Source organism: Taudactylus pleione, unplaced genomic scaffold (genome assembly GCF_031769625.1).
Source record: "Taudactylus pleione unplaced genomic scaffold, aTauple2 ptg000690l, whole genome shotgun sequence".
Lineage (NCBI taxonomy): Eukaryota > Metazoa > Chordata > Amphibia > Anura > Myobatrachidae > Taudactylus > Taudactylus pleione.
The window spans coordinates 5048726-5063136 of NW_028285092.1; the positions used below are offsets into that span (position 1 = coordinate 5048726).

A 14411-nucleotide genomic window follows, 5' to 3' on the forward strand; every position below is an offset into this window, starting at 1 on the left:
AATCTGAATGATCTAAATACATGAATAGGACAGTGCCAAAAGCCACTATAGTTTCTTGACTTACGCAGCTGTAGCTTTGGGAACAATATGTCTGTCAGACTGTGGCATGCTCTTACTCGGGGGAGCCAGAGTTATATAAAAACATGAGTGTCACTAATACTGTAGTTCTGCACAATGGGCCTAATTCTGAGTTGCATGAAGTGATTTTTAGCAGACTATGAATGCGCTGCAGACAACATATGCATCTTTGTGTGCTAACAGGTGATTCTGATTTGCACGCATCCCCGTCATTTTATTCTGTCTGCAAAATGTACTTTACTGGGCGGCAACTGAGCTCACTATATAGAGTACATATGCCTAGGGGACACCTGATTCACTTGCATCTCCTGCACCTGGCATGGGGTAGGTGCAAATGGTGCTAATAGTGATGATGGCTGCTCTAGCGTATACAGGGCTGCGGGAGGTATAGTCACAGAAATCCGTGCGACTGCACCAAATACTAGTGGATACTCACATTAGATATGCTGCTGGTATATGGAATATTGTCAGAGTTGCATGCAACTTAGTCCCTTTGCGTGTCATAAAAGAGTAGTATGGGAGATGTTATGTAGCAACATATAGGGGTCATAGCCTCATTATGCCATATGGTGTGAGAAGCCCAATGTCACTGAGCCACATCAATAGATGTAGTGTACCATCTTTTTCTTAAAATTTTGTATCTTATTTGTAATGCAAATGCAGCTAAACACAACTCAAAGTATACTAGAGACGCTGATCTGCAACTTTGATTGCACAGGAAATAGTTTTAAACATGTATAATATCACAGATGAGGTGAGATGTAAGAAAAAGTAGCGCCTGCTACATTTATGTATGGATTGAGACTCAATCCCACACCCATGTATAAATATTGCATGTCAAATTTATCAGTGCAGTTAAACAAAGTAGTTTTTTTGCTTCCAGTTGTTTTATTTGTGCAAATAAGATACACACTGTGAGTATATAAGACAGAACGCCAAGTCACATGGGACCTGCTGCGCCGTGAGAGATTAAAGCCATGGTGTATGAGGACACATCTGTACTCTGAAGTTAGGTGATGGCATCTAAGAAATGTTCTATCTTGTATCCACCAGTGTTGGTTGATTCTGCATTTCTCTACGTTGGTCAGTTATCTCCTTTGTGCAGGGAGTATATATAAGCATGTTTTTTCCTAATGCTGTCTTTTTTTTTTTTGGGGTGGGCAATATAGTCACATTAACTTTATGTGGAAGGATACCTCAGTTAGAAGAGTCTGGATAAAAGGTCTGCTCAGTAGCTCAGTATGGTATAGTATCGAGATGCAGTAAACAACGTTTGCATACAGCCAATGAGTACATATGTATATTCTGCTAATATATACAGTAATATTAAATATAAGTGTACAGTAAGTATTGCCAGTTATATGATCTGATGATGGGGGGCCTGATTAAAATTTGTATGGAGACTGTGTCGCCGGTCTTCCCACACTGATCGGGATTCCAGCTCCGGCAGTCAGCATCTTGGGTGTCGGTATATTAAACGCATCCCTTATATATGAAGATGGGTGGTAGAACTGCGCTCTCATTGACCAGGGGGTGTTGTGTTGTGGTTTCGGGGTGCTGCACCTTTGTGTGGGAGTACCTTTCCCGCACTGAAAACGTATAGGGGTAGGGGGGTAAGGTGCGCTCTTCCTGCTAGTAGTGGTGATGGTGATGACTTGTGTGTGTTTGTGAGTGGTGTTAATTAGATTGTTTCTTCTGGTGGTGGTGGTGTTTTGGGAGTGAGGAGGGTGTAATTGGGTATGGAGTGTAGTTTGGAGTAATGTGAAAAGGGGAATGGAATAGGATCAAAATGAGGCCAGCAAGACACAGTAATTTGGGGCAAAATCGTTTATTGAGTAGTCACAATGCTGCTCTGTTAAGATCCCTGGCAGGTGGGTGGGGTTCAGTGATGAGTGGTGATGAAACTGGGGAGGTAGGTGGACCCTTTTAGGGGGCTCCTTCCCGTGCGGTTCAGTGACCTTGCACGTCACCCCTGCTGGACCTATGGTCGACAGTCTAGGAAGTCTCCGGGGGTGGGGGGATGTGCAGAGTGGGTTGGAACACCTGTGCGGCATCCCGCGTGTTGGTGTGAGTCTTGGCAGTACTTACCTACCGGTAGGTTTTTTTTTATAGTGATGTAGGTCGACGTTGCGGCCGTTGCAGATAGGTTGGAAGCTGCAGGTTTGTTGGTGAGCTGGATCAGCGTGTTGCTGGTGTGCTGCAGGTGCACGGCTGCACTGATTGGTCTGCGGAGGTCAGCGATCGGAGTATGCAGCTGAAGTTGGCTCTTGGTCATGCCGCTGGTGGTGAGGAGCCAGAGGTGTGGATGGGTGAGCCGCTAGGAGGCTGCGTTGCAGTGTGTGTGCTGGGGTGGTCAGCCCGAGATACTGATTAAAAAAAAAAAAAAAAAAGCCAGGGAGGAGGGGGGATGTGGAAAGTGTGACCGGGATGGAGCTGGTCACTGGCAATGTTGGCTGGGCGGACTTGCGGCCGGATGTGCGGGATGCTCTTATCACTGACGGTCCCTCGTGGAAATGGGGATCGATGGTGGAGACACCCCTGGCCAGGAGTGAGTTACTGAGCTCGCCTGGGAGCAGGGGGGAGAGAGGCTGGACCAGGGTGGAGCCGGTCACTGGAGGTGTGAGCAGTGCGGACCAGCAGGCGGGTGGGCTGAGAGCTTTCTACACTGGTGGTCACTGGTGGGGATGGGGATCTTTAGTGGAGGTCAGCCTGGATCGGTGTTGGGTTTGATGTGAGGGTCTCCAACGCGTTTCGGCACAGGTGCCTTCTTCAAGGAGGTGTGAGAGGATCAATGCTTGTGAGGTTCTTATGTAGGGGACTTCCGGGGGTGGGGGTGTGATCAGGTGACTCATGGGGCCAATGGTGTGTTTGAAAGGTAATGTGGTGCAGGTGTGTGCAGGGACTTGCTGAATGGTGATGCGGTGCAGGTGTGTGCAGGAACTAGCTGGAGTGATAAATTTAATCAGATTAGGCCAATGGTGTGTTTGATAGGTAATACGGTGCAGGTGTGTGCAGGGACTTGCTGATTGGTGATGCGGTGCAGGTGTGTGCAAGGACTAGCTGGAGTGGTAAGTGTAATCATATTAGGCCAATGGTGTGTTTGAGAGGTAATGCGGTGTAGGTGTGTGCAGGGACTTGCTGATTGGTGATGCGGTGCAGGTGTGTGCAGGGACTAGCTGGAGTGATAAGTGTAATCATATTAGGTCACTGGTGTGTTTGAGAGGTAATGTGATGCAGGTGTGTGTAGGGGCTTGCTGAATGATGATGCGGTGCAGGTGTGTGCAGGAACTAGCTGGAGTGATAAGTGTGATCAGATTGGCCAATAGTGTGTTTGAAAGATAATGCGGTGCAGGTGTGTGCAGGGACTTGCTGGAATGATAAGTGTAATCATAATGGGCCAATGATGTGTTTGAAAGGTAATGCGGTGCAGGTGTGTGTAGGGACTTGTTGAATGGTAATGCCTGCACCAGGTGTGTGCAGGGACTTGCTGGAGTGATGAGTGTAATCATAATGGGCCAATGGTGTGTTTGAAAGGTAATGTGGTGCAGGTGTGTGTAGGGACTTGCTGAATGGTGATACGGTGCAGGTGTGTGCAGGAAGTAGCTGGAGTGATAAGTGTAATCAGGTTAGGCCAATGGTAGGTTTTTTTTTGAGAGGTAAAGCGGTGCAGGTGTGTGCAGGGACTTGCTGAATGGTGATGCGATGCAGTTGCGTGCAGGGACTAGCTGGAGTGATACGTGTAATCATATTGGGCCAATGGTGTGTTTGAAAGGTAATGTAGTGTAGGTGTGTGTTTAGGGACTTGCTGAATGGTGATATGGTGCAGGTGTGTGCAGGAAGTAGCTGGAGTGATGAGTGTATTCAGGTTAGGCCAATGGTGTTTGTTTTTTTTGAAAGGTAATGCGGTGCAGGTGTGTGTTTAGGGACTTGCTGAAAGGTGATACAGTGCAGGTGTGTGCAGGAAGTAGCTGGAGTGATAAGTGTAATCAGGTTAGGCCAATGGTGTTTTTGAAAGGTAATGCGGTGCAGGTGTGTGCAGGGACTTGCTGAATGGTGATGCGGTGCAGTTGTGTGCAGGGACTAGCTGGAGTGATACGTGTAATCATATTGGGCCAATGGTGTGTTTGAAAGGTAATTCGGTGTAGGTGTGGGCAAAGAATTGCTGAATGGTGATGCAGTGCAGGTGTGTGCAGGGACTAACAGGAGTGATAAAAGGTTAGGTGAGGTGATAGGGGTCCCTTATATATACCACTGTGCAATTACACTTGTGAAACAATAAAATTACCAATTGTCATTATATTCCAAACAAATAGCTGTCCCTATGACCTGTCGTCTATGATAGCGGCCAATCAATGTAATGTATTGGATGATGGACCACTTTGATTCAAATTTGAGCATCTGCTTTCCTAGGATTAGGATAGCAAGCTCTCTGCTGGAGAAATTGAAGAAAGGTACCACAAACATTAATTGCTGTCATCTAGTGGCAGCAGAACAGAATGCAGATTTAAGACCCGATTCACTAAAGATTGCTATTGTGATCAAAGCTCCGTAATCACAGGCAGGTCTGCTGCAAAATATGCTAATGATTGCAATCACAATGCCGTTCCACTGCCAACATAGAGATGCCCCCTGCCTTCCACTACCTCTATTTCACATCCGTAATACCTTGCAAACCTCCATAAACATTGGTAAAATTGAGTACCATCGGCCCCCACCAAGGGTGTGCTTATAATGAGTGCAGGCTGTGTGGCGCACATGGGCCCCTGGGTCCAGGGGGGCCAGCACCGCACACCTTGCACCTACAGTAATATTGTACTTACCTCTCTGGAGTCCCACATCAGCCCCGGTGTCACCGCTGTAAAAATGTCTGGAAAATGGACACCACTGCCACCACAATTTTTCCCACCACGAGACACTGCAGCCCACAGATGGAGACAGCACCCACAGGCTATTTTAGTAGGGCGCTGCCAAGGAGGGCAGTGTGCATTCTGCCCTCTTAAAATCGGGCAGGGTGCGGCACCCTCTAAAACAGCCTAGCGGGAATATTTCAAATTCACAACATCCTCCTAAGGCCACAAAATAGTAATTATTCCATTCTATTGCTTCTTAATATCAGCCTATATAATGACTTGCCACCAACTAATTGCCACTGGTATAGCTCCATAAAGCCTCAAATTGTTGCATTATGACAATGCAGAGCTGGGTTCCCAGGCCATGTGCAATGAGAATAGCACAAGACAGTATTGTTTAACCAAGACACGTGTATGGCCTGAGTAACTGTCTTGCAGATGAACAATCTGTTGTCTGGTCAGGTGGTCTATATGGCCATATGGAAATGCAAACTATAATGTCCCAAAGATTTTAACCCCATCTATAGCCAATAATAAGAGGAATGTTATTGTAAAATAGGGATGTGCAGGCTCGGATAGGTTCGAGTTTGCACGTGGAATTCGGATTTTTCCCTCCAAAAAAACGGAACTCAGAACAAGGCAAAACGTCATCTTACATGGACGAACATCATCATTCCTGGACAAAAGACCAGGAATGATGATGTTCGTCCATGTAAGATGACGTTTTGCCTCGTTCTGAGTTCCATTTTTTTGGAGGGAAAAATCCGAAATCCACGTGCAAACTCGAACCTATCCGAGCCTGCACATCCCTATTGTAAAATGGTAATTGCTTGGCAACTGTCTTCATAACCTAATGTTTTCTAACTGAAGGTACAACCAGTGTCTGATATGGGAATAGTACAATGAATATATATTGTTAGATTTCTGGTGCAGGGTCCTTTCCCCTCCTAATTCCCAACTGTATGGTGCTGTGCAAAATTGTGGTGCCCTATTAGTAAGTGATGATAAAATCAAAGTCTCTTAATCCTTAATGACATCACATGGCTTCTCACTATCACCATATAGCCTCTTAATGATATCATATACTATAGCCTATGAATGCCACCATTAAGCCAAGGCCGAAATAAGTGTTGCAAGGTCCTGGGGGTGAACATTTTTAAAAGCCTATTGTGGAAATGGAGGAGGTCCAAGCAGTGCCATGTGGTCACGAACACACCCTAAACTATCAGCTCTGATGTCTCCCCTAATATGTAAAAGTAGATAAATTACATTATTTTGTGAGGAAAATAGAAATGCAATTTTAAGACTTATGATTTAGGGATATCTGATGCATATAATGCTGTACTGCCAGTTGCAGACTGTCTGTCTTATCTCTTCAAATAAAGACAGCCTCCAGTGCCAGCTCTCTCATTTTCTCCTAGTCCACAATTCTCCTTCTGGTTTTTCTAGATGGAAGCAAAAGAAATCCATGAATATACTTTTTCACCCCTAAATTATCATAACATTGTCTGTCTGAGGGGCTATTTATGAAACAATATAAATACCGCCCCAAATATTAGTATACTCACCATGTTTGTGTGGTCCCATTTTTCTCAAGAGCAGCACACATAGGTTTCTTTGGGGGCTACTTTTTTGATAAATTTACCAAGACTCGGTAGCTAATACCATCTCCATAAAGTGTCAGTTGTTGTAGCCTAAGGGCAACATTCCACAAAATGTACCAGGAGAGGGTATGTAGGATCCCTTCCTGGCACTCTCCATTCGCGCAGTAATACGCATGACAATAAGAAATTATAATTATTGGGTTTAGCCCTTCTAGTCACGCCATGCCGTAGTGTGACTCAGTAGCGCTCAGCATATTTTTACCTTCAAATGCGTCTAATTCACGCAACAATGAGAATAGATAGCACAAGCAGCTTCTGCTGATTAAAATGATCTGCAGCACACCTATGTTCTGTGTGTGAATGTGGGTGTATCTGCATGCAAAATGCTACATTACAGTGTCAGCGGCTGTAACACTGTAACGTAGTGTTTAGCATGCAGATACACCCAGACCAAGTCATGCGGAGCTCCAGCATTATGTGTAGCATGACTTGTAGCACACGGAGGATGTATGTGTGGACACATCCGTAGATATTTGTTGTTTTTGCATGCTAAGGCCTGCTCATTCTGCCTCTATACCTTTGCTATTAATTGCAAGTTCACTAGAGACTTTCTGCAGTGTTTAAGACAATGCGGCATAGACGTGTGTTAGTATTTCATGCTAAGGCAGTGGTTCCCAAACTGTGTTCCATGGCAGCCTGGGGTATCGCAGCACACTTTCAGGGGTGCCGCTGCTGGGAAGTAAGGAGACTCTTCACCAGAGTCTCTTGCAGTTGTGGGGGTAGAAACAAGATGCAGTCAATCACCAAAGAAATTGACAGCTTGGTGATCGCTGAATGGTGCCTGCATGTGGGGGAGTGATGTGGGTGGAGCAGAAGTTGCGCCTGCTAACTGAGAGTGGAGATGTATTCTGACAGTGGTGGATTGCCCCACCCACCGCTCATCTTACCCAAACGCAGTGTGTGTCACCATGTCCATCCCCCAAGATCCAATGTGTCACCATGTCACCACCCCAGACCCCAGTGTGTGCCTCAGCATGTCCCCACCAAGCCACAGTGTGTATATACCATGCCCCCTCCCCCTATCCCCAGTGTTTGTTTATCCTGTATGTCTCCCCTAGTATGTATATTACCATGCCGATCCAGTCCCCAATATATGTATCCATGTCACCTTAGGCCCATGTGTGCCTGGCCTTTCTTTTTCCTCCTTTGCCCATTACTCCTCCTTTTATATCTGTCCCCCCAACTACTTTTACTCTCAACCCCCACATTTCCCATGCCCTTCACAAACCACTGTTGCGCTTGCCCTTCACCTTCTTCTGCAACTCCTTTTCTTTCACGTATGCCCTTTTATCAACTTACCTTTGTCCTCCACTTCTGCTGAAGGCGATGGAGTCTTGCTGGCAGCCGATCAGAAGTGACGCCGAGAAACCTGAGGATGGCAGGTAAGTACAATCTTCTTGTGTGTTAACTTCCACTGACTGACCGCTCCAATGGTTTTGATTTAGGGCCCTATGTATCAAGCATTTTTTTTCATAATATTATGTAGAAAAAGCAGTTTCTGCATCATTTGTGAATTGTTGCTATGTGCACACATAAATCTCCTTCAGAAGGCTAATTAGCTCTGCAGATCGCAGTCCCTATTATTAATGGGGACTACAATCTGACCCCTGTGTACCAAACTCCGAAAAGCATAGCTTTCAGAATTTGGCCCTGCTGGCATCTATAGGTGCCTCTGAAAAAGTCTGAGGCAATAAGTGTGCCATGAACCAAGACAGTTTGGGAACCACTGTGCTAAGACTGCTCATTCTGCCTCTATACCTGTGCTATTAATTGCAAGTTCACCAGAGACTTTCTTCAGTGATAAAAGAAGTGCAGTATAGACACTTGTTTTCTACTTAACAGTGAAGTCTTCTCATTCTGCCTTTTAATCTGGGATTTATTTCAGGCTCACAAAGGGCTCTATTTATTAACATTATTTTTACTAAAATAAAGTGAAAAAGGGTGTTTTCACACCCTTTTCACATTATTTTAGTATCACCTACAGTTACTAAAGGGCATTTGGAGTAGAATTCATAAAATTCTACTCCAACCCCTTATTATCACTTATTTTTAGTAATCAGACCGCATTTCCCATAATTGTAATGGGAAATGTGATCTGGCCAGAGTAACTAAAAATAAAATGTGAAAAAATACCAGGGAAAGCCCTGTGATAATAACGCCATCTGGAGGTGACGTTATCCAGGGTCTTCCCTGGTTACCAAACTCCTGCTCTGCTCTAATGGGCAGAGCAGAGCCTGGACCCAGCCCCAGTGATCAGCTGTGTGGTCTTAACAGACCACTCGCTGATACACTGTAAATAAAAGAAAAAAAATAGTAAAAAATAAAAACTTGCCTGAGTCCAGGAACCGGAGATCGGTGCTTCGGTGATGTCCTCCATCTGGTCAGCTGGTATCCCATCTTGCACTAGGGCCCGGTCATCAACTGACCGACTCCCAGTGCAGGATGGGATGTCAGCTGAGCGGAGCTACGGAGGACATCACCGGAGCACCGATCACTGCAGGTAAGTGTAATTAAGGGAGTGTGGGTCGTGGGGGGGTCCACGATCACAGGGGTGGGGCTTAGCGACGGTGGTGGGGCTTAGTGACAGCCGGTTGGAGCATGCGCGGGCACTTGTCATGGTGTTTTTTTGTAAAAATATCACAAAAAGGCTGCAGAGGGGATTCGCAGGGACAGAGCTTTATCGCAAGCTCTGTCCCTGCAAGGGATTTTAAATCCATGTGATATTGCCTAATATCACACAACAATCTGCATTGGAGCGAAATATCAGAATCAGCAATAAATAATTTTTGCCTATTTCAATTATCCCGTTATTCAATTTCAAAGACTTTTCGCAGGTTCAAAAAGTCTTTGAAAACAAAACGGGGATAACTTTTCACCACTGAATTAGGCGGCAAATAAAAGTCCAGAATTGGAGTTTAGGGGTGCAGTCTTAAAAAAAATAGCCTGCACCCCTGGCAATGTAATTTAAGAATTAACTGTGTCAAAAAAAGTAAAAAAAAAAATTGGGACACTCCTAAAAATTAACTTTAACTTTGGGGGTAAAAAAAAATAGGGAACACTTCAAAAATAGCCAAATTAAAGTAAGTATGCAGCAGGTGTTTTTTTCATTGTGGGAGTAGCGGCAGGTGCATTTTTGCAGAATTTTTAAATATCATTTTAGGGATTTAAAAAATGCTTAGCCCCATTTTCATGTACCCCAAATTTGATAGTAATAGTTATTTTTACATACAAAATAATCTAAGTGCTGTTCTTCACCCCTTCTTAATAGCCGCAAAAATGCACCTGCTGCCGCTATTATAAACCCTGACTTCCTTCAGCAGGTAAAATTGTGGGTACTCATAGTGATCCCCCATGTCTAGGCATCTTTAGGGGGGTCTCTGGAATATTTCTAATTGAATTCGGGGATAAAGCAGGCACGTGCCCGATACTTCATACCCGAAAAACATGCGATGTGGAGCGAAAAGTCCACCACGGACTCTTTGCTCCTATATTGAATACCCCCCATAGACTTTGCTGTCTTACTGCATGCATGGCTTTACTTATTCTGCATCTGTAGCAGTTATTGCAATTGCATTTCCAATTTCTAATCCAGGGTTTTACATGTGTCTGCTTGCCAGCTGAGGTCATAGGTAAATTGCAGTGGAGTTAGTAATTTCTTGGGGTTCATTGCTCCTTATAATACTTGAGTCATGCTTACTGTATAATTTGTTAATTAAATATATTGCTGTAACCTGTCAATTATTTCTTTCTCCAAATAAAATTGTGTTGTTCCTTATAATTGTGTCTGGGAAAAAAAGGGGAACACTATCCAGCCAGTCTTACCTCTCTGATCTACTCGAACCTTATCCATTGTAACAATTGGTCATTACACATACTGCTGAGTTTACAATCTAAATGACAGACAAGGACATGCATCACACACTATTAGGTAGTGTAGTGGTGATCCGGTCTAAAGATCTACAATAAAAAGTTAGACAATGTCTAGATAGACACCAGATGTTAGACAGTAAATAGGTTGACAGGGACAAAAGGTCAACACACTAAATTTCGACATGTAAGAAAGTTGACATAGTCAGTAAGGTCAACATGAAAATATTGGACACAAAAATGGTCGACAACATTTTTTTTTTTAAATCTTAGGCACTTAATGGAGTGTTAAGATTAGGCACTTACCCCGACAGTTAGGGTTAGGCACCTACCCCGACAGTTAGGGTTAGAGCAAGAAATTGGATACAGGCGCTGTAATGAATGTTTTTTTCTAGCTGCCACTAGAGAAGGGCTAGTCAGGCCCAATAGATAACAAACAATATACAGAAATAAAGTGGCGCTTTTTGGGGAGAGAAAATTTGCACAAAATTGCAAAAAAAATTTCTCCCCAAGATTTGGCATATATTAACAGGAAGTGTGTTGATGTGGTCTGTACCTAATGTATACATTGGCTTGTTAACCATATGGTTTTTATTAATCTCAGTGCTTAACATTTTTTATTAAAGTGACCTATGTGGTCTACACAATTTTATCAATAATATTTGTGAACATTGTTTTGTGATAAATTCATCATAAAGCACCACTTTATTTCTGTATATAGTTAGGGTAAGAGACCAGGAGGGAGGGTTAGGCACCTACCCTGACAGTTAGGTACCAAGTGCCTGATTTTTAGAATACAGGCACTCACCAAGATCTAATGAGGCCTGCAGCAAAGACCAACCAACTCGGCACAATCCCTGGACGTGGCAAGACACCTCCGTAGTAGTATTTTTCTGTTAACACACAGACGAGATCAAATTTCTAATCAACTACATTGTAAGTAGAAATCACTTAGGGTGGGCAATATTGGCCCGATTTGCCATATTGGAATGACAAATCAGGCATATTATGCAGTGTGTATGCACGATTGCGTGCTCCCATGAGTTGCATGCGATATCATGATTGGCTGCAGTGTTCTCCCCATGGTTTATTTGTCGGGCGGTCTACCCAATAAAAATCCCCTGCCATCCGGCACTGTGATGTGCCAAAAGTTACAATGCGCTGAGCACTGCCGCCCATCACTGTGATGCGGCCGCATCAGACGGGATGGCAGAAATTATCCCTCCTGCTGTTTAAAAGGAAGGGTGCCAAGATCACCAGTGGGAACAGTGACTGACTCCCGTACCGGCGCTGGACAGCCAAGTAGGCCCTGGTGCTGGCTAATTAAATTGATAAATCTATTAGCATTGTTGTGCTGCCTTCTTAAATGCAGGAGCCAATGGGCACTAGGAACTGGCGTTCCTCTGTACGGAACTGCGGCCACCATCAAACATGAATTCCACCACGTTCTTTCTCCTCAGTCTGCGCAGTGAACAGATGTGGCCCTGAGTAGTCTAAAATAACGGGAGCCCCATGAGACCCCTAATTACACTGTGCCACCACCGCTACTATTTTATATGTATAAACTCTGCTGCCACCACTGTATATCAGCCCACAGTGTGTGTACTTAGGTGCACTACAATGCCCAGCATTTGCTCCTGGCTATAATTGCAAACTCCTTGAAGAAGGCACCTGTGCCGAAATGCGTTGGAGACCCTCACATCCCGACACCGATCCAGGCTGACCTCCACTAAAGATCCCCATCCCCACCAGGGACCACCAGTGTAGAAAGCTCTCAGACCACCCACCTGCTGGTCCGCATCGCTCACACCTCCAGTGACCGGCTCCACCCCAGACCAGCCTCTCTCCCCCCTGCTCCCAGGCATGCTCAGCAACTCACTCCTGGCCAGGGGTGTCTCCACCGTCGATCCCCATTTCCACGAGGGACCGTCAGTGATAAGAGCATCCCGCACATCCGGCCACAAGTCCGCCCAGGCAACATCGCCAGTGACCAGCTCCATCCCGGTCTCACTTTCCACATCCCCCCTCCTCCCTGGCTTTTTTTGAATCAGTATCCCGGGCAGACCACCCCCCAGGGGTGGTCCCAGCACACACGCTGCAACCCAGCCTCCCAGCGGCTCACCCATCCACACCTCTGGCTCCGCACCACCAGCGGCACGACCAAGAGCCAACTTCAGCTGCATACTCCGGTCGCTGATCTCTGCAGACCAATCAGAGCAGCCGTGCACCTGCAGCACACCAGCAACACGCTGATCCAGCTCACCAACAAACCTGCAGCTTCCAACCTATCTGCAACGGCCGCAACGTCGACCTACATCACCATAACAAAAAACCTACAGGTACTGCCAAGACAAATCCCCCCACTCCCCGAGACTTCCTAGACTGTCGACCATAGGTCCAGCAGGGGTGACGTGCAAGGTTACTGAACTGCACAGGAAAGAGCCCCCTAAAAGGGTCCACCTACCTCCCCAGTCTCATCACCACTCATCACTGAACCCCACCCACCTGCCCTGGATCTTAACAGAGCAGCATTGTGACTACTCAATAAAAGATTTTGCCCCAAATTACTGTGTCTTGCTGGCCTCATTTTGATCCTATTCCATTCCCCTTTTCACATTACTCCAAACTACACTCCATACCCAATCACACCCTCCTCACTCAAAAAACACCACCACCACCAGAAGAAACATTCTAATTAACACCACTCACAAACACACACAAGTCATCACCATCACCACTACTAGCAGGAAGAGCGCACCTTACCCCCCCTACCCCCATAATTGCAAACTCGTTGCAGGCCACAGACTGCTTCTGATTCACAGTGAATTTAGAAGAATTTCATGACCAGGCCCAAAGTCATCTGTGTTGACAGAGCCCAGACCCTACTCTTATCATGCCTACTTCTCTCAATGGACCCCCTCTCTTAGACAACCATCTTCAATGCACAGTCTTTTGCTTACTCTGTGTTCCTGGCTCTCCCCACCCCATTTTACTCTCCCTCATCTTGTCTGAGCCCACCTAGGGAGCTGCATTTACATGGAAATAAAACGCTCTCTGGAGGCCCAAAGAAAACTCTACCCACAGCCCAAAAACACAATCTGCCCCTTAACAACCTGAAAACACAGCGCCCAGAAATTACAAACACAGGGTCTGAAGGTCGACAGGGACAGAAGGTCGACAGGGTCATTAAATCGACACCCAAATGGTCGATGCATGTTTTTTGCTTGTTTTTTCGCCTTAATCTTTACCCTTACCCTCTGCTTGGTATCTAACCCTCCATTCTTATGCCTAACCCTAACCGTTGGGGAAAGTGTCTAACCCTAACCTTTGGGGCAACTGTCTAACCCTAACACTCCAGTAATTGCCTCCCTCCTGGTGCCTAACCCTAACCATCAGGGTAAGTGCCTAACACTAACCATTGTGGTAAGTTCCCAACCCTCCGGTAAGTGCCTAACCCTAACAATAAAAAAAAAACATGTGTTGACCTAATAACACTATTGACCTTTAGTGTGTCGACCTTCAGACCCTGTCGACCTATTCCCTGTCTAACTTGTATTGTCTGCCTAAATATTGCCTAGCTTTTTACTGTAGACCTAATGGCAGGATACCGCTAGTGGCCTCCTGGTGATGTGTAAGCACTGTCTAAAGCCAGCTGTATCTTATCCAGGGCTGAGGAGGGAGTGTGGGTGAACCCTAGAATTGAGAAATGTCATACTTGCCTACTTTTGAAAAAGCATTTCAGGGAGATTGTGAAAGTAACCCGATGAGCGTGCGGTAAAGTTGGATTTTATTGCTAAATCTGAGAGGCATGTCATAACATTGAATTACATCCAAATGTAAATGAGCTCCAGAGCAGTTAGTAAGATCTACTTGTTGATGAAAACACACTCATACTTTTCAGAAAATACATGTAGCCATAGGCATCATTGTGCCTTATACCCAATGCAGGGAA

General features: G+C 45.4%; 1 protein-coding gene across 2 annotated transcripts in view; it reads left to right on the top strand.

The window, feature by feature from the left end:
- Positions 1-14411, top strand: part of LOC148477774 (uncharacterized) — an 87000-nt gene that overhangs the window by 58833 nt on the left and 13756 nt on the right. The gene's annotated exons all lie outside the window — the stretch shown is intronic.